Source organism: Pelobates fuscus, chromosome 2, assembly GCF_036172605.1.
Source record: "Pelobates fuscus isolate aPelFus1 chromosome 2, aPelFus1.pri, whole genome shotgun sequence".
Lineage (NCBI taxonomy): Eukaryota > Metazoa > Chordata > Amphibia > Anura > Pelobatidae > Pelobates > Pelobates fuscus.
The window spans coordinates 353,888,254-353,914,116 of record NC_086318.1 but is presented as its reverse complement, the minus strand read 5'-3'; the positions used below and the strand labels follow the sequence as shown (position 1 = coordinate 353,914,116).

Here is a 25,863-nt window from a genome sequence, read left to right as displayed (position 1 = left end):
TAGGCTTGATCATTTTTATTATCTATGTTTTCTGGAGACCAGTTTTAAGCCAGAATTTCACTTTTTATTTTAACTTTTCAGCTTTTTTTTCATCATTTTTTTATCCTGACTTCTTTTGATTTATTGTATGCTTCAATGCAATGGAAGAAATAAAGAATTGGAGACCTATATTACGTCTTCCAACAGAACGTAACGTTTGATTGAATTTCTGGGAAAAAAAGATTTTCTGGATCAAGGCAGTGAATTGCCGCTTGAGACAATCAGACCAAACCTTAGGAATAGCTGGGTGGTCGCTAGCACTTACTAATGAACACCATGGAATTTTGAAAAAGCCACCACAAATGTTCTTTCAGCCCTGTTGAGTGTGGATGAAGAGAAGACAGGTGCTAGGCAAGGGTCATTCCTATCGATGGAGTCATGAAATGTGTGACTTTGGGGACGAACGTAGACCAGCGGATTGTGTACTCTGCCTAATGGCTGCTGTAGTAGAATCTTGGCAAAACTGTTTCCAAAGAGAGAAAAAAAATTGTACAAGGTTTGCTGCAAGATATGGTTGCCCTCACTCTCTGTTATAGGTTTGGAACCATTCCAAGATGCCATATAAGAAGACCGAGGAATTTGTTGGGGTTTAAGCTTCCCTGTAGGAGGAAGCGGGCCTAATTAGAATATTGCCTCCCACAATCCTTTGCAATGGCTTATGGTCATGAACTTTTTCTCACCGCTGTCTTAAAGTGTCCTTACGTGGTAGCTCTTAAAAGCTGGCCCACTTGAACAGCTAGCTTTGCGCAGTGGCAGTATCGTAGCCCATGAGGTCAATCCGAGGCGTGATTATTGCTAATTGAAAACTTTACCCAATACCCCGCCATGATGACTTGAAATACAGTCAGCATTGGCAATTTTTGACAGGCTCTAAGGGGACTGAAAGATTGGTTTAAAAAAAGTTTATGGCGCCCCATGTCTAGGGCGTGTCTTACGTGACTCCCGTTTCTTCCTGAGCTCTGTTGCACCATTCCTTCCGCTGGCTTCTTTGCATTTCCCTTTTACCTTTCTCTCCCACTGAATCCACTTGTTTCCGGCAGCACACTATTCTCACTACATGCTACGAATTCCCATCCTTCGGCTCATTGGCCTAGCATTTGCCTTTATGCAAATTGCTCCTTCGCATCCTGAATCCAGCTCAATTATTCACACCTAACCACCTGAAGGCACTAAAATTACTGGTAGCTAAGGAAAACAACGATCAGCCACGAGGTTTGGTAATCTTTTGTAGCCTTCTATCATTTGGATTATTTATTTGCTCTTCTTTTTTTTTTTTTTTTTAACTTGCTTTATTATTTCACCACAGCCTAAAGGAAAGGCTTCCCAGCGGGCGTGCCTTTGAATGTACCCGTCATGTCATACTTACCTGGCAGGGGAGTAATAGCCATGATCCCTAAGGTGGCTCTCCCAGAGTGAGGCTGGTTCATTGCACTCCGTACCAGTTGACCTCTGCGATTTCCTCAAATGTGGGAAACTCGACTGCATAATTTATGGTAGTGGGGGACTGCGTTCGCGCTTTCCCCTGTGTTTGCTTGTTTGACAAAAATAGAGAACTTCACCAATTCTGATGAAGGATAATTTCAGCCACGGCACCCGTCTTCTTTGGCTCTTACTTTCCACATCAAGCAGGCAGCGACAATCATTTCCTAGGCTTGATCATTTTTATTATCTATGTTTTCTGGAGACCAGTTTTAAGCCAGAATTTCACTTTTTATTTTAACTTTTCAGCTTTTTTTTCATCATTTTTTTATCCTGACTTCTTTTGATTTATTGTATGCTTCAATGCAATGGAAGAAATAAAGAATTGGAGACCTATATTACGTCTTCCAACAGAACGTAACGTTTGATTGAATTTCTGGGAAAAAAAGATTTTCTGGATCAAGGCAGTGAATTGCCGCTTGAGACAATCAGACCAAACCTTAGGAATAGCTGGGTGGTCGCTAGCACTTACTAATGAACACCATGGAATTTTGAAAAAGCCACCACAAATGTTCTTTCAGCCCTGTTGAGTGTGGATGAAGAGAAGACAGGTGCTAGGCAAGGGTCATTCCTATCGATGGAGTCATGAAATGTGTGACTTTGGGGACGAACGTAGACCAGCGGATTGTGTACTCTGCCTAATGGCTGCTGTAGTAGAATCTTGGCAAAACTGTTTCCAAAGAGAGAAAAAAAATTGTACAAGGTTTGCTGCAAGATATGGTTGCCCTCACTCTCTGTTATAGGTTTGGAACCATTCCAAGATGCCATATAAGAAGACCGAGGAATTTGTTGGGGTTTAAGCTTCCCTGTAGGAGGAAGCGGGCCTAATTAGAATATTGCCTCCCACAATCCTTTGCAATGGCTTATGGTCATGAACTTTTTCTCACCGCTGTCTTAAAGTGTCCTTACGTGGTAGCTCTTAAAAGCTGGCCCACTTGAACAGTTAACTTTGCGCAGTGTCAGTATCGTAGCCCATGAGGTCAATCCGAGGCGTGATTATTGCTAATTGAAAACTTTACCCAATACCCCGCCATGATGACTTGAAATACAGTCAGCATTGGCAATTTTTGACAGGCTCTAAGGAGACTGAAAGATTGGTTTAAAAAAAGTTTATGGCGCCCCATGTCTAGGGCGTGTCTTACGTGACTCCCGTTTCTTCCTGAGCTCTGTTGCACCATTCCTTCCGCTGGCTTCCTTGCATTTCCCTTTTACCTTTCTCTCCCACTGAATCCACTTGTTTCCGGCAGCACACTATTCTCACTACATGCTACGAATTCCCATCCTTCGGCTCATTGGCCTAGCATTTGCCTTTATGCAAATTGCTCCTTCGCACCCTGAATCCAGCTCAATTATTCACACCTAACCACCTGAAGGCACTAAAATTACTGGTAGCTAAGGAAAACAACGATCAGCCACGAGGTTTGGTAATCTTTTGTAGCCTTCTATCATTTGGATTATTTATTTTTTTTTTTTTTTTTTTTTAACTTGCTTTATTATTTCACCACAGCCTAAAGGAAAGGCTTCCCAGCGGGCGTGCCTTTGAATGTACCCGTCATGTCATACTTACCTGGTAGGGGAGCAATAGCCATGATCCCTAAGGTGGCTCTCCCAGAGTGAGGCTGGTTCATTGCACTCCGTACCGGTTGAACTCTGCGATTTCCTCAAATGTGGGAAACTCGACTGCATAATTTATGGTAGTGGGGGACTGCGTTCGCGCTTTCCCCTGTGTTTGCTTGTTTGACAAAAATAGAGAACTTCACCAATTCTGATGAAGGATAATTTCAGCCACGGCACCCGTCTTCTTTGGCTCTTACTTTCCACATCAAGCAGGCAGCGACAATCATTTCCTAGGCTTGATCATTTTTATTATCTATGTTTTCTGGAGACCAGTTTTAAGCCAGAATTTCACTTTTTATTTTAACTTTTCAGCTTTTTTTTCATCATTTTTTTATCCTGACTTCTTTTGATTTATTGTATGCTTCAATGCAATGGAAGAAATAAAGAATTGGAGACCTATATTACGTCTTCCAACAGAACGTAACGTTTGATTGAATTTCTGGGAAAAAGATTTTCTGGATCAAGGCAGTGAATTGCCGCTTGAGACAATCAGACCAAACCTTAGGAATAGCTGGGTGGTCGCTAGCACTTACTAATGAACACCATGGAATTTTGAAAAAGCCACCACAAATGTTCTTTCAGCCCTGTTGAGTGTGGATGAAGAGAAGACAGGTGCTAGGCAAGGGTCATTCCTATCGATGGAGTCATGAAATGTGTGACTTTGGGGACGAACGTAGACCAGCGGATTGTGTACTCTGCCTAATGGCTGCTGTAGTAGAATCTTGGCAAAACTGTTTCCAAAGAGAGAAAAAAATTGTACAAGGTTTGCTGCAAGATATGGTTGCCCTCACTCTCTGTTATAGGTTTGGAACCATTCCAAGATGCCATATAAGAAGACCGAGGAATTTGTTGGGGTTTAAGCTTCCCTGTAGGAGGAAGCGGGCCTAATTAGAATATTGCCTCCCACAATCCTTTGCAATGGCTTATGGTCATGAACTTTTTCTCACCGCTGTCTTAAAGTGTCCTTACGTGGTAGCTCTTAAAAGCTGGCCCACTTGAGCAGTTAACTTTGCGCAGTGGCAGTATCGTAGCCCATGAGGTCAATCCGAGGCGTGATTATTGCTAATTGAAAACTTTACCCAATACCCCGCCATGATGACTTGAAATACAGTCAGCATTGGCAATTTTTGACAGGCTCTAAGGAGACTGAAAGATTGGTTTAAAAAAAGTTTATGGCGCCCCATGTCTAGGGCGTGTCTTACGTGACTCCCGTTTCTTCCTGAGCTCTGTTGCACCATTCCTTCCGCTGGCTTCCTTGCATTTCCCTTTTACCTTTCTCTCCCACTGAATCCACTTGTTTCCGGCAGCACACTATTCTCACTACATGCTACGAATTCCCATCCTTCGGCTCATTGGCCTAGCATTTGCCTTTATGCAAATTGCTCCTTCGCACCCTGAATCCAGCTCAATTATTCACACCTAACCACCTGAAGGCACTAAAATTACTGGTAGCTAAGGAAAACAACGATCAGCCACGAGGTTTGGTAATCTTTTGTAGCCTTCTATCATTTGGATTATTTATTTGCTCTTCTTTTTTTTTTTTTTAACTTGCTTTATTATTTCACCACAGCCTAAAGGAAAGGCTTCCCAGCGGGCGTGCCTTTGAATGTACCCGTCATGTCATACTTACCTGGCAGGGGAGCAATAGCCATGATCCCTAAGGTGGCTCTCCCAGAGTGAGGCTGGTTCATTGCACTCCGTACCAGTTGACCTCTGTGATTTCCTCAAATGTGGGAAACTCGACTGCATAATTTATGGTAGTGGGGGACTGCGTTCGCGCTTTCCCCTGTGTTTGCTTGTTTGACAAAAATAGAGAACTTCACCAATTCTGATGAAGGATAATTTCAGCCACGGCACCCGTCTTCTTTGGCTCTTACTTTCCGCATCAAGCAGGCAGCGACAATCATTTCCTAGGCTTGATCATTTTTATTATCTATGTTTTCTGGAGACCAGTTTTAAGCCAGAATTTCACTTTTTATTTTAACTTTTCAGCTTTTTTTTCATCATTTTTTTATCCTGACTTCTTTTGATTTATTGTATGCTTCAATGCAATGGAAGAAATAAAGAATTGGAGACCTATATTACGTCTTCCAACAGAACGTAACGTTTGATTGAATTTCTGGGAAAAAAAGATTTTCTGGATCAAGGCAGTGAATTGCCGCTTGAGACAATCAGACCAAACCTTAGGAATAGCTGGGTGGTCGCTAGCACTTACTAATGAACACCATGGAATTTTGAAAAAGCCACCACAAATGTTCTTTCAGCCCTGTTGAGTGTGGATGAAGAGAAGACAGGTGCTAGGCAAGGGTCATTCCTATCGATGGAGTCATGAAATGTGTGACTTTGGGGACGAACGTAGACCAGCGGATTGTGTACTCTGCCTAATGGCTGCTGTAGTAGAATCTTGGCAAAACTGTTTCCAAAGAGAGAAAAAAATTGTACAAGGTTTGCTGCAAGATATGGTTGCCCTCACTCTCTGTTATAGGTTTGGAACCATTCCAAGATGCCATATAAGAAGACCGAGGAATTTGTTGGGGTTTAAGCTTCCCTGTAGGAGGAAGCGGGCCTAATTAGAATATTGCCTCCCACAATCCTTTGCAATGGCTTATGGTCATGAACTTTTTCTCACCGCTGTCTTAAAGTGTCCTTACGTGGTAGCTCTTAAAAGCTGGCCCACTTGAGCAGTTAACTTTGCGCAGTGGCAGTATCGTAGCCCATGAGGTCAATCCGAGGCGTGATTATTGCTAATTGAAAACTTTACCCAATACCCCGCCATGATGACTTGAAATACAGTCAGCATTGGCAATTTTTGACAGGCTCTAAGGAGACTGAAAGATTGGTTTAAAAAAAGTTTATGGCGCCCCATGTCTAGGGCGTGTCTTACGTGACTCCCGTTTCTTCCTGAGCTCTGTTGCACCATTCCTTCCGCTGGCTTCCTTGCATTTCCCTTTTACCTTTCTCTCCCACTGAATCCACTTGTTTCCGGCAGCACACTATTCTCACTACATGCTACGAATTCCCATCCTTCGGCTCATTGGCCTAGCATTTGCCTTTATGCAAATTGCTCCTTCGCACCCTGAATCCAGCTCAATTATTCACACCTAACCACCTGAAGGCACTAAAATTACTGGTAGCTAAGGAAAACAACGATCAGCCACGAGGTTTGGTAATCTTTTGTAGCCTTCTATCATTTGGATTATTTATTTGCTCTTCTTTTTTTTTTTTTTAACTTGCTTTATTATTTCACCACAGCCTAAAGGAATGTACCCGTCATGTCATACTTACCTGGCAGGGGAGCAATAGCCATGATCCCTAAGGTGGCTCTCCCAGAGTGAGGCTGGTTCATTGCACTCCGTACCAGTTGACCTCTGTGATTTCCTCAAATGTGGGAAACTCGACTGCATAATTTATGGTAGTGGGGGACTGCGTTCGCGCTTTCCCCTGTGTTTGCTTGTTTGACAAAAATAGAGAACTTCACCAATTCTGATGAAAGATAATTTCAGCCACGGCACCCGTCTTCTTTGGCTCTTACTTTCCACATCAAGCAGGCAGCGACAATCATTTCCTAGGCTTGATCATTTTTATTATCTATGTTTTCTGGAGACCAGTTTTAAGCCAGAATTTCACTTTTTATTTTAACTTTTCAGCTTTTTTTTCATCATTTTTTTATCCTGACTTCTTTTGATTTATTGTATGCTTCAATGCAATGGAAGAAATAAAGAATTGGAGACCTATATTACGTCTTCCAACAGAACGTAACGTTTGATTGAATTTCTGGGAAAAAAAGATTTTCTGGATCAAGGCAGTGAATTGCCGCTTGAGACAATCAGACCAAACCTTAGGAATAGCTGGGTGGTCGCTAGCACTTACTAATGAACACCATGGAATTTTGAAAAAGCCACCACAAATGTTCTTTCAGCCCTGTTGAGTGTGGATGAAGAGAAGACAGGTGCTAGGCAAGGGTCATTCCTATCGATGGAGTCATGAAATGTGTGACTTTGGGGACGAACGTAGACCAGCGGATTGTGTACTCTGCCTAATGGCTGCTGTAGTAGAATCTTGGCAAAACTGTTTCCAAAGAGAGAAAAAAAATTGTACAAGGTTTGCTGCAAGATATGGTTGCCCTCACTCTCTGTTATAGGTTTGGAACCATTCCAAGATGCCATATAAGAAGACCGAGGAATTTGTTGGGGTTTAAGCTTCCCTGTAGGAGGAAGCGGGCCTAATTAGAATATTGCCTCCCACAATCCTTTGCAATGGCTTATGGTCATGAACTTTTTCTCACCGCTGTCTTAAAGTGTCCTTACGTGGTAGCTCTTAAAAGCTGGCCCACTTGAACAGCTAGCTTTGCGCAGTGGCAGTATCGTAGCCCATGAGGTTAATCCGAGGCGTGATTATTGCTAATTGAAAACTTTACCCAATACCCCGCCATGATGACTTGAAATACAGTCAGCATTGGCAATTTTTGACAGGCTCTAAGGAGACTGAAAGATTGGTTTAATAAAAGTTTAAGGCGCCCCATGTCTAGGGCGTGTCTTACGTGACTCCCGTTTCTTCCTGAGCTCTGTTGCACCATTCCTTTCGCTGGCTTCTTAGCATTTCCCTTTTACCTTTCTCTCCCACTGAATTCACTTGTTTCCGGCAGCACACTATTCTCACTACATGCTACGAATTCCCATCCTTCGGCTCATTGGCCTAGCATTTGCCTTTATGCAAATTGCTCCTTCGCACCCTGAATCCAGCTCAATTATTCACACCTAACCACCTGAAGGCACTAAAATTACTGGTAGCTAAGGAAAACAACGATCAGCCACGAGGTTTGGTAATCTTTTGTAGCCTTCTATCATTTGGATTATTTATTTGCTTTTTTTTTTTTTTAACTTGCTTTATTATTTCACCACAGCCTAAAGGAAAGGCTTCCCAGCGGGCGTGCCTTTGAATGTACCCGTCATGTCATACTTACCTGGTAGGGGAGCAATAGCCATGATCCCTAAGGTGGCTCTCCCAGAGTGAGGCTGGTTCATTGCACTCCGTACCAGTTGAACTCTGCGATTTCCTCAAATGTGGGAAACTCGACTGCATAATTTATGGTAGTGGGGGACTGCGTTCGCGCTTTCCCCTGTGTTTGCTTGTTTGACAAAAATAGAGAACTTCACCAATTCTGATGAAGGATAATTTCAGCCACGGCACCCGTCTTCTTTGGCTCTTACTTTCCACATCAAGCAGGCAGCGACAATCATTTCCTAGGCTTGATCATTTTTATTATCTATGTTTTCTGGAGACCAGTTTTAAGCCAGAATTTCACTTTTTATTTTAACTTTTCAGCTTTTTTTTCATCATTTTTTTATCCTGATTTCTTTTGATTTATTGTATGCTTCAATGCAATGGAAGAAATAAAGAATTGGAGACCTATATTACGTCTTCCAACAGAACGTAACGTTTGATTGAATTTCTGGGAAAAAGATTTTCTGGATCAAGGCAGTGAATTGCCGCTTGAGACAATCAGACCAAACCTTAGGAATAGCTGGGTGGTCGCTAGCACTTACTAATGAACACCATGGAATTTTGAAAAAGCCACCACAAATGTTCTTTCAGCCCTGTTGAGTGTGGATGAAGAGAAGACAGGTGCTAGGCAAGGGTCATTCCTATCGATGGAGTCATGAAATGTGTGACTTTGGGGACGAACGTAGACCAGCGGATTGTGTACTCTGCCTAATGGCTGCTGTAGTAGAATCTTGGCAAAACTGTTTCCAAAGAGAGAAAAAAAATTGTACAAGGTTTGCTGCAAGATATGGTTGCCCTCACTCTCTGTTATAGGTTTGGAACCATTCCAAGATGCCATATAAGAAGACCGAGGAATTTGTTGGGGTTTAAGCTTCCCTGTAGGAGGAAGCGGGCCTAATTAGAATATTGCCTCCCACAATCCTTTGCAATGGCTTATGGTCATGAACTTTTTCTCACCGCTGTCTTAAAGTGTCCTTACGTGGTAGCTCTTAAAAGCTGGCCCACTTGAACAGCCAGCTTTGCGCAGTGGCAGTATCGTAGCCCATGAGGTCAATCCGAGGCGTGAATATTGCTAATTGAAAACTTTACCCAATACCCCGCCATGATGACTTGAAATACAGTCAGCATTGGCAATTTTTGACAGGCTCTAAGGAGACTGAAAGATTGGTTTAATAAAAGTTTAAGGCGCCCCATGTCTAGGGCGTGTCTTACGTGACTCCCGTTTCTTCCTGAGCTCTGTTGCACCATTCCTTCCGCTGGCTTCTTAGCATTTCCCTTTTACCTTTCTCTCCCACTGAATTCACTTGTTTCCGGCAGCACACTATTCTCACTACATGCTACGAATTCCCATCCTTCGGCTCATTGGCCTAGCATTTGCCTTTATGCAAATTGCTCCTTCGCACCCTGAATCCAGCTCAATTATTCACACCTAACCACCTGAAGGCACTAAAATTACTGGTAGCTAAGGAAAACAACGATCAGCCACGAGGTTTGGTAATCTTTTGTAGCCTTCTATCATTTGGATTATTTATTTGCTTTTTTTTTTTTTTAACTTGCTTTATTATTTCACCACAGCCTAAAGGAAAGGCTTCCCAGCGGGCGTGCCTTTGAATGTACCCGTCATGTCATACTTACTTGGCAGGGGAGCAATAGCCATGATCCCTAAGGTGGCTCTCCCAGTGTGAGGCTGGTTCATTGCACTCCGTACCAGTTGACCTCTGCGATTTCCTCAAATGTGGGAAACTCGACTGCATAATTTATGGTAGTGGGGGACTGCGTTCGCGCTTTCCCCTGTGTTTGCTTGTTTGACAAAAATAGAGAACTTCACCAATTCTGACGAAGGATAATTTCAGCCACGGCACCCGTCTTCTTTGGCTCTTACTTTCCGCATCAAGCAGGCAGCGACAATCATTTCCTAGGCTTGATCATTTTTATTATCTATGTTTTCTGGAGACCAGTTTTAAGCCAGAATTTCACTTTTTATTTTAACTTTTCAGCTTTTTTTTCATCATTTTTTTATCCTGCCTTCTTTTGATTTATTGTATGCTTCAATGCAATGGAAGAAATAAAGAATTGGAGACCTATATTACGTCTTCCAACAGAACGTAACGTTTGATTGAATTTCTGGGAAAAAAAAAATTTCTGGATCAAGGCAGTGAATTGCCGCTTGAGACAATCAGACCAAACCTTAGGAATAGCTGGGTGGTCGCTAGCACTTACTAATGAACACCATGGAATTTTGAAAAAGCCACCACAAATGTTCTTTCAGCCCTGTTGAGTGTGGATGAAGAGAAGACAGGTGCTAGGCAAGGGTCATTCCTATCGATGGAGTCATGAAATGTGTGACTTTGGGGACGAACGTAGACCAGCGGATTGTGTACTCTGCCTAATGGCTGCTGTAGTAGAATCTTGGCAAAACTGTTTCCAAAGAGAGAAAAAAATTGTACAAGGTTTGCTGCAAGATATGGTTGCCCTCACTCTCTGTTATAGGTTTGGAACCATTCCAAGATGCCATATAAGAAGACCGAGGAATTTGTTGGGGTTTAAGCTTCCCTGTAGGAGGAAGCGGGCCTAATTAGAATATTGCCTCCCACAATCCTTTGCAATGGCTTATGGTCATGAACTTTTTCTCACCGCTGTCTTAAAGTGTCCTTACGTGGTAGCTCTTAAAAGCTGGCCCACTTGAGCAGTTAACTTTGCGCAGTGGCAGTATCGTAGCCCATGAGGTCAATCCGAGGCGTGATTATTGCTAATTGAAAACTTTACCCAATACCCCGCCATGATGACTTGAAATACAGTCAGCATTGGCAATTTTTGACAGGCTCTAAGGAGACTGAAAGATTGGTTTAAAAAAAGTTTATGGCGCCCCATGTCTAGGGCGTGTCTTACGTGACTCCCGTTTCTTCCTGAGCTCTGTTGCACCATTCCTTCCGCTGGCTTCCTTGCATTTCCCTTTTACCTTTCTCTCCCACTGAATCCACTTGTTTCCGGCAGCACACTATTCTCACTACATGCTACGAATTCCCATCCTTCGGCTCATTGGCCTAGCATTTGCCTTTATGCAAATTGCTCCTTCGCACCCTGAATCCAGCTCAATTATTCACACCTAACCACCTGAAGGCACTAAAATTACTGGTAGCTAAGGAAAACAACGATCAGCCACGAGGTTTGGTAATCTTTTGTAGCCTTCTATCATTTGGATTATTTATTTGCTCTTCTTTTTTTTTTTTTTAACTTGCTTTATTATTTCACCACAGCCTAAAGGAAAGGCTTCCCAGCGGGCGTGCCTTTGAATGTACCCGTCATGTCATACTTACCTGGCAGGGGAGCAATAGCCATGATCCCTAAGGTGGCTCTCCCAGAGTGAGGCTGGTTCATTGCACTCCGTACCAGTTGACCTCTGTGATTTCCTCAAATGTGGGAAACTCGACTGCATAATTTATGGTAGTGGGGGACTGCGTTCGCGCTTTCCCCTGTGTTTGCTTGTTTGACAAAAATAGAGAACTTCACCAATTCTGATGAAGGATAATTTCAGCCACGGCACCCGTCTTCTTTGGCTCTTACTTTCCGCATCAAGCAGGCAGCGACAATCATTTCCTAGGCTTGATCATTTTTATTATCTATGTTTTCTGGAGACCAGTTTTAAGCCAGAATTTCACTTTTTATTTTAACTTTTCAGCTTTTTTTTCATCATTTTTTTATCCTGACTTCTTTTGATTTATTGTATGCTTCAATGCAATGGAAGAAATAAAGAATTGGAGACCTATATTACGTCTTCCAACAGAACGTAACGTTTGATTGAATTTCTGGGAAAAAAAGATTTTCTGGATCAAGGCAGTGAATTGCCGCTTGAGACAATCAGACCAAACCTTAGGAATAGCTGGGTGGTCGCTAGCACTTACTAATGAACACCATGGAATTTTGAAAAAGCCACCACAAATGTTCTTTCAGCCCTGTTGAGTGTGGATGAAGAGAAGACAGGTGCTAGGCAAGGGTCATTCCTATCGATGGAGTCATGAAATGTGTGACTTTGGGGACGAACGTAGACCAGCGGATTGTGTACTCTGCCTAATGGCTGCTGTAGTAGAATCTTGGCAAAACTGTTTCCAAAGAGAGAAAAAAATTGTACAAGGTTTGCTGCAAGATATGGTTGCCCTCACTCTCTGTTATAGGTTTGGAACCATTCCAAGATGCCATATAAGAAGACCGAGGAATTTGTTGGGGTTTAAGCTTCCCTGTAGGAGGAAGCGGGCCTAATTAGAATATTGCCTCCCACAATCCTTTGCAATGGCTTATGGTCATGAACTTTTTCTCACCGCTGTCTTAAAGTGTCCTTACGTGGTAGCTCTTAAAAGCTGGCCCACTTGAGCAGTTAACTTTGCGCAGTGGCAGTATCGTAGCCCATGAGGTCAATCCGAGGCGTGATTATTGCTAATTGAAAACTTTACCCAATACCCCGCCATGATGACTTGAAATACAGTCAGCATTGGCAATTTTTGACAGGCTCTAAGGAGACTGAAAGATTGGTTTAAAAAAAGTTTATGGCGCCCCATGTCTAGGGCGTGTCTTACGTGACTCCCGTTTCTTCCTGAGCTCTGTTGCACCATTCCTTCCGCTGGCTTCCTTGCATTTCCCTTTTACCTTTCTCTCCCACTGAATCCACTTGTTTCCGGCAGCACACTATTCTCACTACATGCTACGAATTCCCATCCTTCGGCTCATTGGCCTAGCATTTGCCTTTATGCAAATTGCTCCTTCGCACCCTGAATCCAGCTCAATTATTCACACCTAACCACCTGAAGGCACTAAAATTACTGGTAGCTAAGGAAAACAACGATCAGCCACGAGGTTTGGTAATCTTTTGTAGCCTTCTATCATTTGGATTATTTATTTGCTCTTCTTTTTTTTTTTTTTAACTTGCTTTATTATTTCACCACAGCCTAAAGGAAAGGCTTCCCAGCGGGCGTGCCTTTGAATGTACCCGTCATGTCATACTTACCTGGCAGGGGAGCAATAGCCATGATCCCTAAGGTGGCTCTCCCAGAGTGAGGCTGGTTCATTGCACTCCGTACCAGTTGACCTCTGTGATTTCCTCAAATGTGGGAAACTCGACTGCATAATTTATGGTAGTGGGGGACTGCGTTCGCGCTTTCCCCTGTGTTTGCTTGTTTGACAAAAATAGAGAACTTCACCAATTCTGATGAAAGATAATTTCAGCCACGGCACCCGTCTTCTTTGGCTCTTACTTTCCACATCAAGCAGGCAGCGACAATCATTTCCTAGGCTTGATCATTTTTATTATCTATGTTTTCTGGAGACCAGTTTTAAGCCAGAATTTCACTTTTTATTTTAACTTTTCAGCTTTTTTTTCATCATTTTTTTATCCTGACTTCTTTTGATTTATTGTATGCTTCAATGCAATGGAAGAAATAAAGAATTGGAGACCTATATTACGTCTTCCAACAGAACGTAACGTTTGATTGAATTTCTGGGAAAAAAAGATTTTCTGGATCAAGGCAGTGAATTGCCGCTTGAGACAATCAGACCAAACCTTAGGAATAGCTGGGTGGTCGCTAGCACTTACTAATGAACACCATGGAATTTTGAAAAAGCCACCACAAATGTTCTTTCAGCCCTGTTGAGTGTGGATGAAGAGAAGACAGGTGCTAGGCAAGGGTCATTCCTATCGATGGAGTCATGAAATGTGTGACTTTGGGGACGAACGTAGACCAGCGGATTGTGTACTCTGCCTAATGGCTGCTGTAGTAGAATCTTGGCAAAACTGTTTCCAAAGAGAGAAAAAAAATTGTACAAGGTTTGCTGCAAGATATGGTTGCCCTCACTCTCTGTTATAGGTTTGGAACCATTCCAAGATGCCATATAAGAAGACCGAGGAATTTGTTGGGGTTTAAGCTTCCCTGTAGGAGGAAGCGGGCCTAATTAGAATATTGCCTCCCACAATCCTTTGCAATGGCTTATGGTCATGAACTTTTTCTCACCGCTGTCTTAAAGTGTCCTTACGTGGTAGCTCTTAAAAGCTGGCCCACTTGAACAGCTAGCTTTGCGCAGTGGCAGTATCGTAGCCCATGAGGTTAATCCGAGGCGTGATTATTGCTAATTGAAAACTTTACCCAATACCCCGCCATGATGACTTGAAATACAGTCAGCATTGGCAATTTTTGACAGGCTCTAAGGAGACTGAAAGATTGGTTTAATAAAAGTTTAAGGCGCCCCATGTCTAGGGCGTGTCTTACGTGACTCCCGTTTCTTCCTGAGCTCTGTTGCACCATTCCTTTCGCTGGCTTCTTAGCATTTCCCTTTTACCTTTCTCTCCCACTGAATTCACTTGTTTCCGGCAGCACACTATTCTCACTACATGCTACGAATTCCCATCCTTCGGCTCATTGGCCTAGCATTTGCCTTTATGCAAATTGCTCCTTCGCACCCTGAATCCAGCTCAATTATTCACACCTAACCACCTGAAGGCACTAAAATTACTGGTAGCTAAGGAAAACAACGATCAGCCACGAGGTTTGGTAATCTTTTGTAGCCTTCTATCATTTGGATTATTTATTTGCTTTTTTTTTTTTTTAACTTGCTTTATTATTTCACCACAGCCTAAAGGAAAGGCTTCCCAGCGGGCGTGCCTTTGAATGTACCCGTCATGTCATACTTACCTGGTAGGGGAGCAATAGCCATGATCCCTAAGGTGGCTCTCCCAGAGTGAGGCTGGTTCATTGCACTCCGTACCAGTTGAACTCTGCGATTTCCTCAAATGTGGGAAACTCGACTGCATAATTTATGGTAGTGGGGGACTGCGTTCGCGCTTTCCCCTGTGTTTGCTTGTTTGACAAAAATAGAGAACTTCACCAATTCTGATGAAGGATAATTTCAGCCACGGCACCCGTCTTCTTTGGCTCTTACTTTCCACATCAAGCAGGCAGCGACAATCATTTCCTAGGCTTGATCATTTTTATTATCTATGTTTTCTGGAGACCAGTTTTAAGCCAGAATTTCACTTTTTATTTTAACTTTTCAGCTTTTTTTTCATCATTTTTTTATCCTGATTTCTTTTGATTTATTGTATGCTTCAATGCAATGGAAGAAATAAAGAATTGGAGACCTATATTACGTCTTCCAACAGAACGTAACGTTTGATTGAATTTCTGGGAAAAAGATTTTCTGGATCAAGGCAGTGAATTGCCGCTTGAGACAATCAGACCAAACCTTAGGAATAGCTGGGTGGTCGCTAGCACTTACTAATGAACACCATGGAATTTTGAAAAAGCCACCACAAATGTTCTTTCAGCCCTGTTGAGTGTGGATGAAGAGAAGACAGGTGCTAGGCAAGGGTCATTCCTATCGATGGAGTCATGAAATGTGTGACTTTGGGGACGAACGTAGACCAGCGGATTGTGTACTCTGCCTAATGGCTGCTGTAGTAGAATCTTGGCAAAACTGTTTCCAAAGAGAGAAAAAAAATTGTACAAGGTTTGCTGCAAGATATGGTTGCCCTCACTCTCTGTTATAGGTTTGGAACCATTCCAAGATGCCATATAAGAAGACCGAGGAATTTGTTGGGGTTTAAGCTTCCCTGTAGGAGGAAGCGGGCCTAATTAGAATATTGCCTCCCACAATCCTTTGCAATGGCTTATGGTCATGAACTTTTTCTCACCGCTGTCTTAAAGTGTCCTTACGTGGTAGCTCTTAAAAGCTGGCCCACTTGAACAGCCAGCTTTGCGCAGTGGCAGTATCGTAGCCCATGAGGTCAATCCGAGGCGTGAATATTGCTAATTGAAAACTTTACCCAATACCCCGCCATGATGACTTGAAATACAGTCAGCATTGGCAATTTTTGACAGGCTCTAAGGAGACTGAAAGATTGGTTTAATAAAAGTTTAAGGCGCCCCATGTCTAGGGCGTGTCTTACGTGACTCCCGTTTCTTCCTGAGCTCTGTTGCACCATTCCTTCCGCTGGCTTCTTAGCATTTCCCTTTTACCTTTCTCTCCCACTGAATTCACTTGTTTCCGGCAGCACACTATTCTCACTACATGCTACGAATTCCCATCCTTCGGCTCATTGGCCTAGCATTTGCCTTTATGCAAATTGCTCCTTCGCACCCTGAATCCAGCTCAATTATTCACACCTAACCACCTGAAGGCACTAAAATTACTGGTAGCTAAGGAAAACAACGATCAGCCACGAGGTTTGGTAATCTTTTGTAGCCTTCTATCATTTGGATTATTTATTTGCTTTTTTTTTTTTTTAACTTGCTTTATTATTTCACCACAGCCTAAAGGAAAGGCTTCCCAGCGGGCGTGCCTTTGAATGTACCCGTCATGTCATACTTACTTGGCAGGGGAGCAATAGCCATGATCCCTAAGGTGGCTCTCCCAGTGTGAGGCTGGTTCATTGCACTCCGTACCAGTTGACCTCTGCGATTTCCTCAAATGTGGGAAACTCGACTGCATAATTTATGGTAGTGGGGGACTGCGTTCGCGCTTTCCCCTGTGTTTGCTTGTTTGACAAAAATAGAGAACTTCACCAATTCTGACGAAGGATAATTTCAGCCACGGCACCCGTCTTCTTTGGCTCTTACTTTCCGCATCAAGCAGGCAGCGACAATCATTTCCTAGGCTTGATCATTTTTATTATCTATGTTTTCTGGAGACCAGTTTTAAGCCAGAATTTCACTTTTTATTTTAACTTTTCAGCTTTTTTTTCATCATTTTTTTATCCTGCCTTCTTTTGATTTATTGTATGCTTCAATGCAATGGAAGAAATAAAGAATTGGAGACCTATATTACGTCTTCCAACAGAACGTAACGTTTGATTGAATTTCTGGGAAAAAAAAAATTTCTGGATCAAGGCAGTGAATTGCCGCCTGAGACAATCAGACCAAACCTTAGGAATAGCTGGGTGGTCGCTAGCACTTACTAATGAACACCATGGAATTTTGAAAAAGCCACCACAAATGTTCTTTCAGCCCTGTTGAGTGTGGATGAAGAGAAGACAGGTGCTAGGCAAGGGTCATTCCTATCGATGGAGTCATGAAATGTGTGACTTTGGGGACGAACGTAGACCAGCGGATTGTGTACTCTGCCTAATGGCTGCTGTAGTAGAATCTTGGCAAAACCGTTTCCAAAGAGAGAAAAAAAATTGTACAAGGTTTGCTGCAAGATATGGGTGCCCTCACTCTCTGTTATAGGTTTGGAACCATTCCAAGATGCCATATAAGAAGACCGAGGAATTTGTTGGGGTTTAAGCTTCCCTGTAGGAGGAAGCGGGCCTAATTAGAATATTGCCTCCCACAATCCTTTGCAATGGCTTATGGTCATGAACTTTTTCTCACCGCTGTCTTAAAGTGTCCTTACGTGGTAGCTCTTAAAAGCTGGCCCACTTGAACAGTTATCTTTGCGCAGTGGCAGTATCGTAGCCCATGAGGTCAATCCGAGGCGTGATTATTGCTAATTGAAAACTTTACCCAATACCCCGCCATGATGACTTGAAATACAGTCAGCATTGGCAATTTTTGACAGGCTCTAAGGGGACTGAAAGATTGGTTTAAAAAAAGTTTATGGCGCCCCATGTCTAGGGCGTGTCTTACGTGACTCCCGTTTCTTCCTGAGCTCTGTTGCACCATTCCTTCCGCTGGCTTCCTTGCATTTCCCTTTTACCTTTCTCTCCCACTGAATCCACTTGTTTCCGGCAGCACACTATTCTCACTACATGCTACGAATTCCCATCCTTCGGCTCATTGGCCTAGCATTTGCCTTTATGCAAATTGCTCCTTCGCACCCTGAATCCAGCTCAATTATTCACACCTAACCACCTGAAGGCACTAAAATTACTGGTAGCTAAGGAAAACAACGATCAGCCACGAGGTTTGGTAATCTTTTGTAGCCTTCTATCATTTGGATTATTTATTTGCTCTTCTTTTTTTTTTTTTTTAACTTGCTTTATTATTTCACCACAGCCTAAAGGAAAGGCTTCCCAGCGGGCGTGCCTTTGAATGTACCCGTCATGTCATACTTACCTGGCAGGGGAGCAATAGCCATGATCCCTAAGGTGGCTCTCCCAGAGTGAGGCTGGTTCATTGCACTCCGTACCAGTTGACCTCTGCGATTTCCTCAAATGTGGGAAACTCGACTGCATAATTTATGGTAGTGGGGGACTGCGTTCGCGCTTTCCCTTGTGTTTGCTTGTTTGACAAAAATAGAGAACTTCACCAATTCTGATGAAGGATAATTTCAGCCACGGCACCCGTCTTCTTTGGCTCTTACTTTCCACATCAAGCAGGCAGCGACAATCATTTCCTAGGCTTGATCATTTTTATTATCTGTTTTCTGGAGACCAGTTTTAAGCCAGAATTTCACTTTTTATTTTAACTTTTCAGCTTTTTTTTCATCATTTTTTTATCCTGACTTCTTTTGATTTATTGTATGCTTCAATGCAATGGAAGAAATAAAGAATTGGAGACCTATATTACGTCTTCCAACAGAACGTAACGTTTGATTGAATTTCTGGGAAAAAAAGATTTTCTGGATCAAGGCAGTGAATTGCCGCTTGAGACAATCAGACCAAACCTTAGGAATAGCTGGGTGGTCGCTAGCACTTACTAATGAACACCATGGAATTTTGAAAAAGCCACCACAAATGTTCTTTCAGCCCTGTTGAGTGTGGATGAAGAGAAGACAGGTGCTAGGCAAGGGTCATTCCTATCGATGGAGTCATGAAATGTGTGACTTTGGGGACGAACGTAGACCAGCGGATTGTGTACTCTGCCTAATGGCTGCTGTAGTAGAATCTTGGCAAAACTGTTTCCAAAGAGAGAAAAAAAATTGTACAAGGTTTGCTGCAAGATATGGTTGCCCTCACTCTCTGTTATAGGTTTGGAACCATTCCAAGATGCCATATAAGAAGACCGAGGAATTTGTTGGGGTTTAAGCTGCCCTGTAGGAGGAAGCGGGCCTAATTAGAATATTGCCTCCCACAATCCTTTGCAATGGCTTATGGTCATGAACTTTTTCTCACCGCTGTCTTAAAGTGTCCTTACGTGGTAGCTCTTAAAAGCTGGCCCACTTGAACAGCTAGCTTTGCGCAGTGGCAGTATCGTAGCCCATGAGGTCAATCCGAGGCGTGATTATTGCTAATTGAAAACTTTACCCAATACCCCGCCATGATGACTTGAAATACAGTCAGCATTGGCAATTTTTGACAGGCTCTAAGGAGACTGAAAGATTGGTTTAATAAAAGTTTAAGGCGCCCCATGTCTAGGGCGTGTCTTACGTGACTCCCGTTTCTTCCTGAGCTCTGTTGCACCATTCCTTCCGCTGGCTTCTTAGCATTTCCCTTTTACCTTTCTCTCCCACTGAATTCACTTGTTTCCGGCAGCACACTATTCTCACTACATGCTACGAATTCCCATCCTTCGGCTCATTGGCCTAGCATTTGCCTTTATGCAAATTGCTCCTTCGCACCCTGAATCCAGCTCAATTATTCACACCTAACCACCTGAAGGCACTAAAATTACTGGTAGCTAAGGAAAACAACGATCAGCCACGAGGTTTGGTAATCTTTTGTAGCCTTCTATCATTTGGATTATTTATTTGCTTTTTTTTTTTTTTAACTTGCTTTATTATTTCACCACAGCCTAAAGGAAAGGCTTCCCAGCGGGCGTGCCTTTGAATGTACCCGTCATGTCATACTTACCTGGCAGGGGAGCAATAGCCATGATCCCTAAGGTGGCTCTCCCAGTGTGAGGCTGGTTCATTGCACTCCGTACCAGTTGACCTCTGCGATTTCCTCAAATGTGGGAAACTCGACTGCATAATTTATGGTAGTGGGGGACTGCGTTCGCGCTTTCCCCTGTGTTTGCTTGTTTGACAAAAATAGAGAACTTCACCAATTCTGATGAAGGATAATTTCAGCCACGGCACCCGTCTTCTTTGGCTCTTACTTTCCACATCAAGCAGGCAGCGACAATCATTTCCTAGGCTTGATCATTTTTATTATCTGTTTTCTGGAGACCAGTTTTAAGCCAGAATTTCACTTTTTATTTTAACTTTTCAGCTTTTTTTTCATCATTTTTTTATCCTGACTTCTTTTGATTTATTGTATGCTTCAATGCAATGGAAGAAATAAAGAATTGGAGACCTATATTACGTCTTCCAACAGAACGTAACGTTTGATTGAATTTCTGGGAAAAAAAGATTTTCTGGATCAAGGCAGTGAATTGCCGCTTGAGACAATCAGACCAAACCTTAGGAATAGCTGGGTGGTCGCTAGCACTTACTAATGAACACCATGGAATTTTGAAAAAGCCACCACAAATGTTCTTTCAGCCCTGTTGAGTGTGGATGAAGAGAAGACAGGTGCTAGGCAAGGGTCATTCCTATCGATGGAGTCATGAAATGTGTGACTTTGGGGACGAACGTAGACCAGCGGATTGTGTACTCTGCCTAATGGCTGCTGTAGTAGAATCTTGGCAAAACTGTTTCCAAAGAGAGAAAAAAAATTGTACAAGGTTTGCTGCAAGATATGGTTGCCCTCACTCTCTGTTATAGGTTTGGAACCATTCCAAGATGCCATATAAGAAGACCGAGGAATTTGTTGGGGTTTAAGCTTCCCTGTAGGAGGAAGCGGGCCTAATTAGAATATTGCCTCCCACAATCCTTTGCAATGGCTTATGGTCATGAACTTTTTCTCACCGCTGTCTTAAAGTGTCCTTACGTGGTAGCTCTTAAAAGCTGGCCCACTTGAACAGCTAGCTTTGCGCAGTGGCAGTATCGTAGCCCATGAGGTCAATCCGAGGCGTGATTATTGCTAATTGAAAACTTTACCCAATACCCCGCCATGATGACTTGAAATACAGTCAGCATTGGCAATTTTTGACAGGCTCTAAGGAGACTGAAAGATTGGTTTAATAAAAGTTTAAGGCGCCCCATGTCTAGGGCGTGTCTTACGTGACTCCCGTTTCTTCCTGAGCTCTGTTGCACCATTCCTTCCGCTGGCTTCTTAGCATTTCCCTTTTACCTTTCTCTCCCACTGAATTCACTTGTTTCCGGCAGCACACTATTCTCACTACATGCTACGAATTCCCATCCTTCGGCTCATTGGCCTAGCATTTGCCTTTATGCAAATTGCTCCTTCGCACCCTGAATCCAGCTCAATTATTCACACCTAACCACCTGAAGGCACTAAAATTACTGGTAGCTAAGGAAAACAACGATCAGCCACGAGGTTTGGTAATCTTTTGTAGCCTTCTATCATTTGGATTATTTATTTGCTTTTTTTTTTTTTTAACTTGCTTTATTATTTCACCACAGCCTAAAGGAAAGGCTTCCCAGCGGGCGTGCCTTTGAATGTACCCGTCATGTCATACTTACCTGGCAGGGGAGCAATAGCCATGATCCCTAAGGTGGCTCTCCCAGTGTGAGGCTGGTTCATTGCACTCCGTACCAGTTGACCTCTGCGATTTCCTCAAATGTGGGAAACTCGACTGCATAATTTATGGTAGTGGGGGACTGCGTTCGCGCTTTCCCCTGTGTTTGCTTGTTTGACAAAAATAGAGAACTTCACCAATTCTGATGAAGGATAATTTCAGCCACGGCACCCGTCTTCTTTGGCTCTTACTTTCCGCATCAAGCAGGCAGCGACAATCATTTCCTAGGCTTGATCATTTTTATTATCTATGTTTTCTGGAGACCAGTTTTAAGCCAGAATTGCACTTTTTATTTTAACTTTTCAGCTTTTTTTTCATCATTTTTTTATCCTGACTTCTTTTGATTTATTGTATGCTTCAATGCAATGGAAGAAATAAAGAATTGGAGACCTATATTACGTCTTCCAACAGAACGTAACGTTTGATTGAATTTCTGGGAAAAAAAGATTTTCTGGATCAAGGCAGTGAATTGCCGCTTGAGACAATCAGACCAAACCTTAGGAATAGCTGGGTGGTCGCTAGCACTTACTAATGAACACCATGGAATTTTGAAAAAGCCACCACAAATGTTCTTTCAGCCCTGTTGAGTGTGGATGAAGAGAAGACAGGTGCTAGGCAAGGGTCATTCCTATCGATGGAGTCATGAAATGTGTGACTTTGGGGACGAACGTAGACCAGCGGATTGTGTACTCTGCCTAATGGCTGCTGTAGTAGAATCTTGGCAAAACTGTTTCCAAAGAGAGAAAAAAAATTGTACAAGGTTTGCTGCAAGATATGGTTGCCCTCACTCTCTGTTATAGGTTTGGAACCATTCCAAGATGCCATATAGGAAGACCGAGGAATTTGTTGGGGTTTAAGCTTCCCTGTAGGAGGAAGCGGGCCTAATTAGAATATTGCCTCCCATAATCCTTTGCAATGGCTTATGGTCATGAACTTTTTCTCACCGCTGTCTTAAAGTGTCCTTACGTGGTAGCTCTTAAAAGCTGGCCCACTTGAACAGCTAGCTTTGCGCAGTGGCAGTATCGTAGCCCATGAGGTCAATCCGAGGCGTGATTATTGCTAATTGAAAACTTTACCCAATACCCTGCCATGATGACTTGAAATACAGTCAGCATTGGCAATTTTTGACAGGCTCTAAGGAGACTGAAAGATTGGTTTAATAAAAGTTTATGGCGCCCCATGTCTAGGGCGTGTCTTACGTGACTCCCGTTTCTTCCTGAGCTCTGTTGCACCATTCCTTCCGCTGGCTTCTTAGCATTTCCCTTTTACCTTTCTCTCCCACTGAATTCACTTGTTTCCGGCAGCACACTATTCTCACTACATGCTACGAATTCCCATCCTTCGGCTCATTGGCCTAGCATTTGCCTTTATGCAAATTGCTCCTTCGCACCCTGAATCCAGCTCAATTATTCACACCTAACCACCTGAAGGCACTAAAATTACTGGTAGCTAAGGAAAACAACGATCAGCCACGAGGTTTGGTAATCTTTTGTAGCCTTCTATCATTTGGATTATTTATTTGCTTTTTTTTTTTTTTTAACTTACTTTATTATTTCACCACAGTCTAAAGGAAAGGCTTCCCAGCGGGCGTGCCTTTGAATGTACCCGTCATGTCATACTTACCTGGCAGGGGAGCAATAGCCATGATCCCTAAGGTGGCTCTCCCAGAGTGAGGCTGGTTCATTGCACTCCGTACCAGTTGACCTCTGCAATTTCCTCAAATGTGGGAAACTCGACTGCATAATTTATGGTAGTGGGGGACTGCGTTCGCGCTTTCCCCTGTGTTTGCTTGTTTGACAAAAATAGAGAACTTCACCAATTCTGACGAAGGATAATTTCAGCCACGGCACCCGTCTTCTTTGGCTCTTACTTTCCGCATCAAGCAGGCAGCGACAATCATTTCCTAGGCTTGATCATTTTTATTATCTATGTTTTCTGGAGACCAGTTTTAAGCCAGAATTTCACTTTTTATTTTAACTTTTCAGCTTTTTTTTCATCATTTTTTTATCCTGACTTCTTTTGATTTATTGTATGCTTCAATGCAATGGAAGAAATAAAGAATTGGAGACCTATATTACGTCTTCCAACAGAACGTAACGTTTGATTGAATTTCTGGGAAAAAAAAAATTTCTGGATCAAGGCAGTGAATTGCCGCTTGAGACAATCAGACCAAACCTTAGGAATAGCTGGGTGGTTGCTAGCACTTACTAATGAACACCATGGAATTTTGAAAAAGCCACCACAAATGTTCTTTCAGCCCTGTTGAGTGTGGATGAAGAGAAGACAGGTGCTAGGCAAGGGTCATTCCTATCGATGGAGTCATGAAATGTGTGACTTTGGGGACGAACGTAGACCAGCGGATTGTGTACTCTGCCTAATGGCTGCTGTAGTAGAATCTTGGCAAAACCGTTTCCAAAGAGAGAAAAAAAATTGTACAAGGTTTGCTGCAAGATATGGGTGCCCTCACTCTCTGTTATAGGTTTGGAACCATTCCAAGATGCCATATAAGAAGACCGAGGAATTTGTTGGGGTTTAAGCTTCCCTGTAGGAGGAAGCGGGCCTAATTAGAATATTGCCTCCCACAATCCTTTGCAATGGCTTATGGTCATGAACTTTTTCTCACCGCTGTCTTAAAGTGTCCTTACGTGGTAGCTCTTAAAAGCTGGCCCACTTGAACAGTTATCTTTGCGCAGTGGCAGTATCGTAGCCCATGAGGTCAATCCGAGGCGTGATTATTGCTAATTGAAAACTTTACCCAATACCCCGCCATGATGACTTGAAATACAGTCAGCATTGGCAATTTTTGACAGGCTCTAAGGGGACTGAAAGATTGGTTTAAAAAAAGTTTATGGCGCCCCATGTCTAGGGCGTGTCTTACGTGACTCCCGTTTCTTCCTGAGCTCTGTTGCACCATTCCTTCCGCTGGCTTCCTTGCATTTCACTTTTACCTTTCTCTCCCACTGAATCCACTTGTTTCCGGCAGCACACTATTCTCACTACATGCTACGAATTCCCATCCTTCGGCTCATTGGCCTAGCATTTGCCTTTATGCAAATTGCTCCTTCGCACCCTGAATCCAGCTCAATTATTCACACCTAACCACCTGAAGGCACTAAAATTACTGGTAGCTAAGGAAAACAACGATCAGCCACGAGGTTTGGTAATCTTTTGTAGCCTTCTATCATTTGGATTATTTATTTGCTCTTCTTTTTTTTTTTTTTAACTTGCTTTATTATTTCACCACAGCCTAAAGGAAAGGCTTCCCAGCGGGCGTGCCTTTGAATGTACCCGTCATGTCATACTTACCTGGCAGGGGAGCAATAGCCATGATCCCTAAGGTGGCTCTCCCAGAGTGAGGCTGGTTCATTGCACTCCGTACCAGTTGACTTCTGTGATTTCCTCAAATGTGGGAAACTCGACTGCATAATTTATGGTAGTGGGGGACTGCGTTCGCGCTTTCCCCTGTGTTTGCTTGTTTGACAAAAATAGAGAACTTCACCAATTCTGATGAAGGATAATTTCAGCCACGGCACCCGTCTTCTTTGGCTCTTACTTTCCACATCAAGCAGGCAGCGACAATCATTTCCTAGGCTTGATCATTTATATTATCTGTTTTCTGGAGACCAGTTTTAAGCCAGAATTTCACTTTTTATTTTAACTTTTCAGCTTTTTTTTCATCATTTTTTTATCCTGACTTCTTTTGATTTATTGTATGCTTCAATGCAATGGAAGAAATAAAGAATTGGAGACCTATATTACGTCTTCCAACAGAACGTAACGTTTGATTGAATTTCTGGGAAAAAAAGATTTTCTGGATCAAGGCAGTGAATTGCCGCTTGAGACAATCAGACCAAACCTTAGGAATAGCTGGGTGGTCGCTAGCACTTACTAATGAACACCATGGAATTTTGAAAAAGCCACCACAAATGTTCTTTCAGCCCTGTTGAGTGTGGATGAAGAGAAGACAGGTGCTAGGCAAGGGTCATTCCTATCGATGGAGTCATGAAATGTGTGACTTTGGGGACGAACGTAGACCAGCGGATTGTGTACTCTGCCTAATGGCTGCTGTAGTAGAATCTTGGCAAAACTGTTTCCAAAGAGAGAAAAAAAATTGTACAAGGTTTGCTGCAAGATATGGTTGCCCTCACTCTCTGTTATAGGTTTGGAACCATTCCAAGATGCCATATAAGAAGACCGAGGAATTTGTTGGGGTTTAAGCTGCCCTGTAGGAGGAAGCGGGCCTAATTAGAATATTGCCTCCCACAATCCTTTGCAATGG

General features: G+C 42.8%; 30 non-coding genes across 30 annotated transcripts; all 30 read left to right on the top strand.

Annotated features, from left to right (window-relative positions):
- The first annotated feature begins 777 nt into the window (after positions 1-777).
- LOC134593189 (U4 spliceosomal RNA) lies at positions 778-918 on the top strand. Its single transcript, XR_010089707.1, has one exon. It is a non-coding gene; the product is annotated as a U4 spliceosomal RNA (small nuclear RNA).
- Positions 919-1,397: 479 nt separating this feature from the next.
- LOC134589610 (U1 spliceosomal RNA) lies at positions 1,398-1,564 on the top strand. The gene has a single exon (XR_010086658.1). It is a non-coding gene; the product is annotated as a U1 spliceosomal RNA (small nuclear RNA).
- Positions 1,565-2,463: 899 nt separating this feature from the next.
- Positions 2,464-2,604, top strand: LOC134593586 (U4 spliceosomal RNA). The gene has a single exon (XR_010090046.1). It is a non-coding gene; the product is annotated as a U4 spliceosomal RNA (small nuclear RNA).
- A 473-nt stretch (positions 2,605-3,077) lies between these two features.
- LOC134590909 (U1 spliceosomal RNA) lies at positions 3,078-3,244 on the top strand. The gene has a single exon (XR_010087764.1). It is a non-coding gene; the product is annotated as a U1 spliceosomal RNA (small nuclear RNA).
- Positions 3,245-4,140: 896 nt separating this feature from the next.
- Positions 4,141-4,281, top strand: LOC134592831 (U4 spliceosomal RNA). Its single transcript, XR_010089400.1, has one exon. It is a non-coding gene; the product is annotated as a U4 spliceosomal RNA (small nuclear RNA).
- A 476-nt stretch (positions 4,282-4,757) lies between these two features.
- LOC134590514 (U1 spliceosomal RNA) lies at positions 4,758-4,924 on the top strand. Its single transcript, XR_010087425.1, has one exon. It is a non-coding gene; the product is annotated as a U1 spliceosomal RNA (small nuclear RNA).
- An 898-nt stretch (positions 4,925-5,822) lies between these two features.
- On the top strand, positions 5,823-5,963 carry LOC134592829 (U4 spliceosomal RNA). Its single transcript, XR_010089399.1, has one exon. It is a non-coding gene; the product is annotated as a U4 spliceosomal RNA (small nuclear RNA).
- A 449-nt stretch (positions 5,964-6,412) lies between these two features.
- On the top strand, positions 6,413-6,579 carry LOC134590513 (U1 spliceosomal RNA). The gene has a single exon (XR_010087424.1). It is a non-coding gene; the product is annotated as a U1 spliceosomal RNA (small nuclear RNA).
- An 899-nt stretch (positions 6,580-7,478) lies between these two features.
- Positions 7,479-7,619, top strand: LOC134591916 (U4 spliceosomal RNA). The gene has a single exon (XR_010088616.1). It is a non-coding gene; the product is annotated as a U4 spliceosomal RNA (small nuclear RNA).
- Positions 7,620-8,090: 471 nt separating this feature from the next.
- LOC134591040 (U1 spliceosomal RNA) lies at positions 8,091-8,257 on the top strand. Its single transcript, XR_010087877.1, has one exon. It is a non-coding gene; the product is annotated as a U1 spliceosomal RNA (small nuclear RNA).
- An 897-nt stretch (positions 8,258-9,154) lies between these two features.
- On the top strand, positions 9,155-9,295 carry LOC134593618 (U4 spliceosomal RNA). The gene has a single exon (XR_010090075.1). It is a non-coding gene; the product is annotated as a U4 spliceosomal RNA (small nuclear RNA).
- A 471-nt stretch (positions 9,296-9,766) lies between these two features.
- LOC134591054 (U1 spliceosomal RNA) lies at positions 9,767-9,933 on the top strand. Its single transcript, XR_010087889.1, has one exon. It is a non-coding gene; the product is annotated as a U1 spliceosomal RNA (small nuclear RNA).
- Positions 9,934-10,831: 898 nt separating this feature from the next.
- LOC134592828 (U4 spliceosomal RNA) lies at positions 10,832-10,972 on the top strand. Its single transcript, XR_010089398.1, has one exon. It is a non-coding gene; the product is annotated as a U4 spliceosomal RNA (small nuclear RNA).
- Positions 10,973-11,448: 476 nt separating this feature from the next.
- On the top strand, positions 11,449-11,615 carry LOC134590511 (U1 spliceosomal RNA). The gene has a single exon (XR_010087423.1). It is a non-coding gene; the product is annotated as a U1 spliceosomal RNA (small nuclear RNA).
- Positions 11,616-12,513: 898 nt separating this feature from the next.
- On the top strand, positions 12,514-12,654 carry LOC134592827 (U4 spliceosomal RNA). Its single transcript, XR_010089397.1, has one exon. It is a non-coding gene; the product is annotated as a U4 spliceosomal RNA (small nuclear RNA).
- A 476-nt stretch (positions 12,655-13,130) lies between these two features.
- On the top strand, positions 13,131-13,297 carry LOC134590510 (U1 spliceosomal RNA). The gene has a single exon (XR_010087422.1). It is a non-coding gene; the product is annotated as a U1 spliceosomal RNA (small nuclear RNA).
- Positions 13,298-14,196: 899 nt separating this feature from the next.
- On the top strand, positions 14,197-14,337 carry LOC134591915 (U4 spliceosomal RNA). Its single transcript, XR_010088615.1, has one exon. It is a non-coding gene; the product is annotated as a U4 spliceosomal RNA (small nuclear RNA).
- Positions 14,338-14,808: 471 nt separating this feature from the next.
- Positions 14,809-14,975, top strand: LOC134591039 (U1 spliceosomal RNA). The gene has a single exon (XR_010087876.1). It is a non-coding gene; the product is annotated as a U1 spliceosomal RNA (small nuclear RNA).
- An 897-nt stretch (positions 14,976-15,872) lies between these two features.
- On the top strand, positions 15,873-16,013 carry LOC134593617 (U4 spliceosomal RNA). Its single transcript, XR_010090074.1, has one exon. It is a non-coding gene; the product is annotated as a U4 spliceosomal RNA (small nuclear RNA).
- A 471-nt stretch (positions 16,014-16,484) lies between these two features.
- LOC134591053 (U1 spliceosomal RNA) lies at positions 16,485-16,651 on the top strand. Its single transcript, XR_010087888.1, has one exon. It is a non-coding gene; the product is annotated as a U1 spliceosomal RNA (small nuclear RNA).
- Positions 16,652-17,550: 899 nt separating this feature from the next.
- LOC134593051 (U4 spliceosomal RNA) lies at positions 17,551-17,691 on the top strand. Its single transcript, XR_010089589.1, has one exon. It is a non-coding gene; the product is annotated as a U4 spliceosomal RNA (small nuclear RNA).
- Positions 17,692-18,168: 477 nt separating this feature from the next.
- LOC134590370 (U1 spliceosomal RNA) lies at positions 18,169-18,335 on the top strand. Its single transcript, XR_010087304.1, has one exon. It is a non-coding gene; the product is annotated as a U1 spliceosomal RNA (small nuclear RNA).
- An 897-nt stretch (positions 18,336-19,232) lies between these two features.
- LOC134592332 (U4 spliceosomal RNA) lies at positions 19,233-19,373 on the top strand. The gene has a single exon (XR_010088974.1). It is a non-coding gene; the product is annotated as a U4 spliceosomal RNA (small nuclear RNA).
- Positions 19,374-19,844: 471 nt separating this feature from the next.
- On the top strand, positions 19,845-20,011 carry LOC134590736 (U1 spliceosomal RNA). Its single transcript, XR_010087617.1, has one exon. It is a non-coding gene; the product is annotated as a U1 spliceosomal RNA (small nuclear RNA).
- An 897-nt stretch (positions 20,012-20,908) lies between these two features.
- Positions 20,909-21,049, top strand: LOC134592331 (U4 spliceosomal RNA). Its single transcript, XR_010088973.1, has one exon. It is a non-coding gene; the product is annotated as a U4 spliceosomal RNA (small nuclear RNA).
- Positions 21,050-21,520: 471 nt separating this feature from the next.
- On the top strand, positions 21,521-21,687 carry LOC134590735 (U1 spliceosomal RNA). The gene has a single exon (XR_010087616.1). It is a non-coding gene; the product is annotated as a U1 spliceosomal RNA (small nuclear RNA).
- Positions 21,688-22,586: 899 nt separating this feature from the next.
- LOC134593261 (U4 spliceosomal RNA) lies at positions 22,587-22,727 on the top strand. The gene has a single exon (XR_010089768.1). It is a non-coding gene; the product is annotated as a U4 spliceosomal RNA (small nuclear RNA).
- Positions 22,728-23,199: 472 nt separating this feature from the next.
- On the top strand, positions 23,200-23,366 carry LOC134590987 (U1 spliceosomal RNA). Its single transcript, XR_010087831.1, has one exon. It is a non-coding gene; the product is annotated as a U1 spliceosomal RNA (small nuclear RNA).
- Positions 23,367-24,265: 899 nt separating this feature from the next.
- On the top strand, positions 24,266-24,406 carry LOC134593050 (U4 spliceosomal RNA). Its single transcript, XR_010089588.1, has one exon. It is a non-coding gene; the product is annotated as a U4 spliceosomal RNA (small nuclear RNA).
- Positions 24,407-24,882: 476 nt separating this feature from the next.
- Positions 24,883-25,049, top strand: LOC134591010 (U1 spliceosomal RNA). The gene has a single exon (XR_010087851.1). It is a non-coding gene; the product is annotated as a U1 spliceosomal RNA (small nuclear RNA).
- The last annotated feature ends 814 nt before the right edge of the window (positions 25,050-25,863 follow it).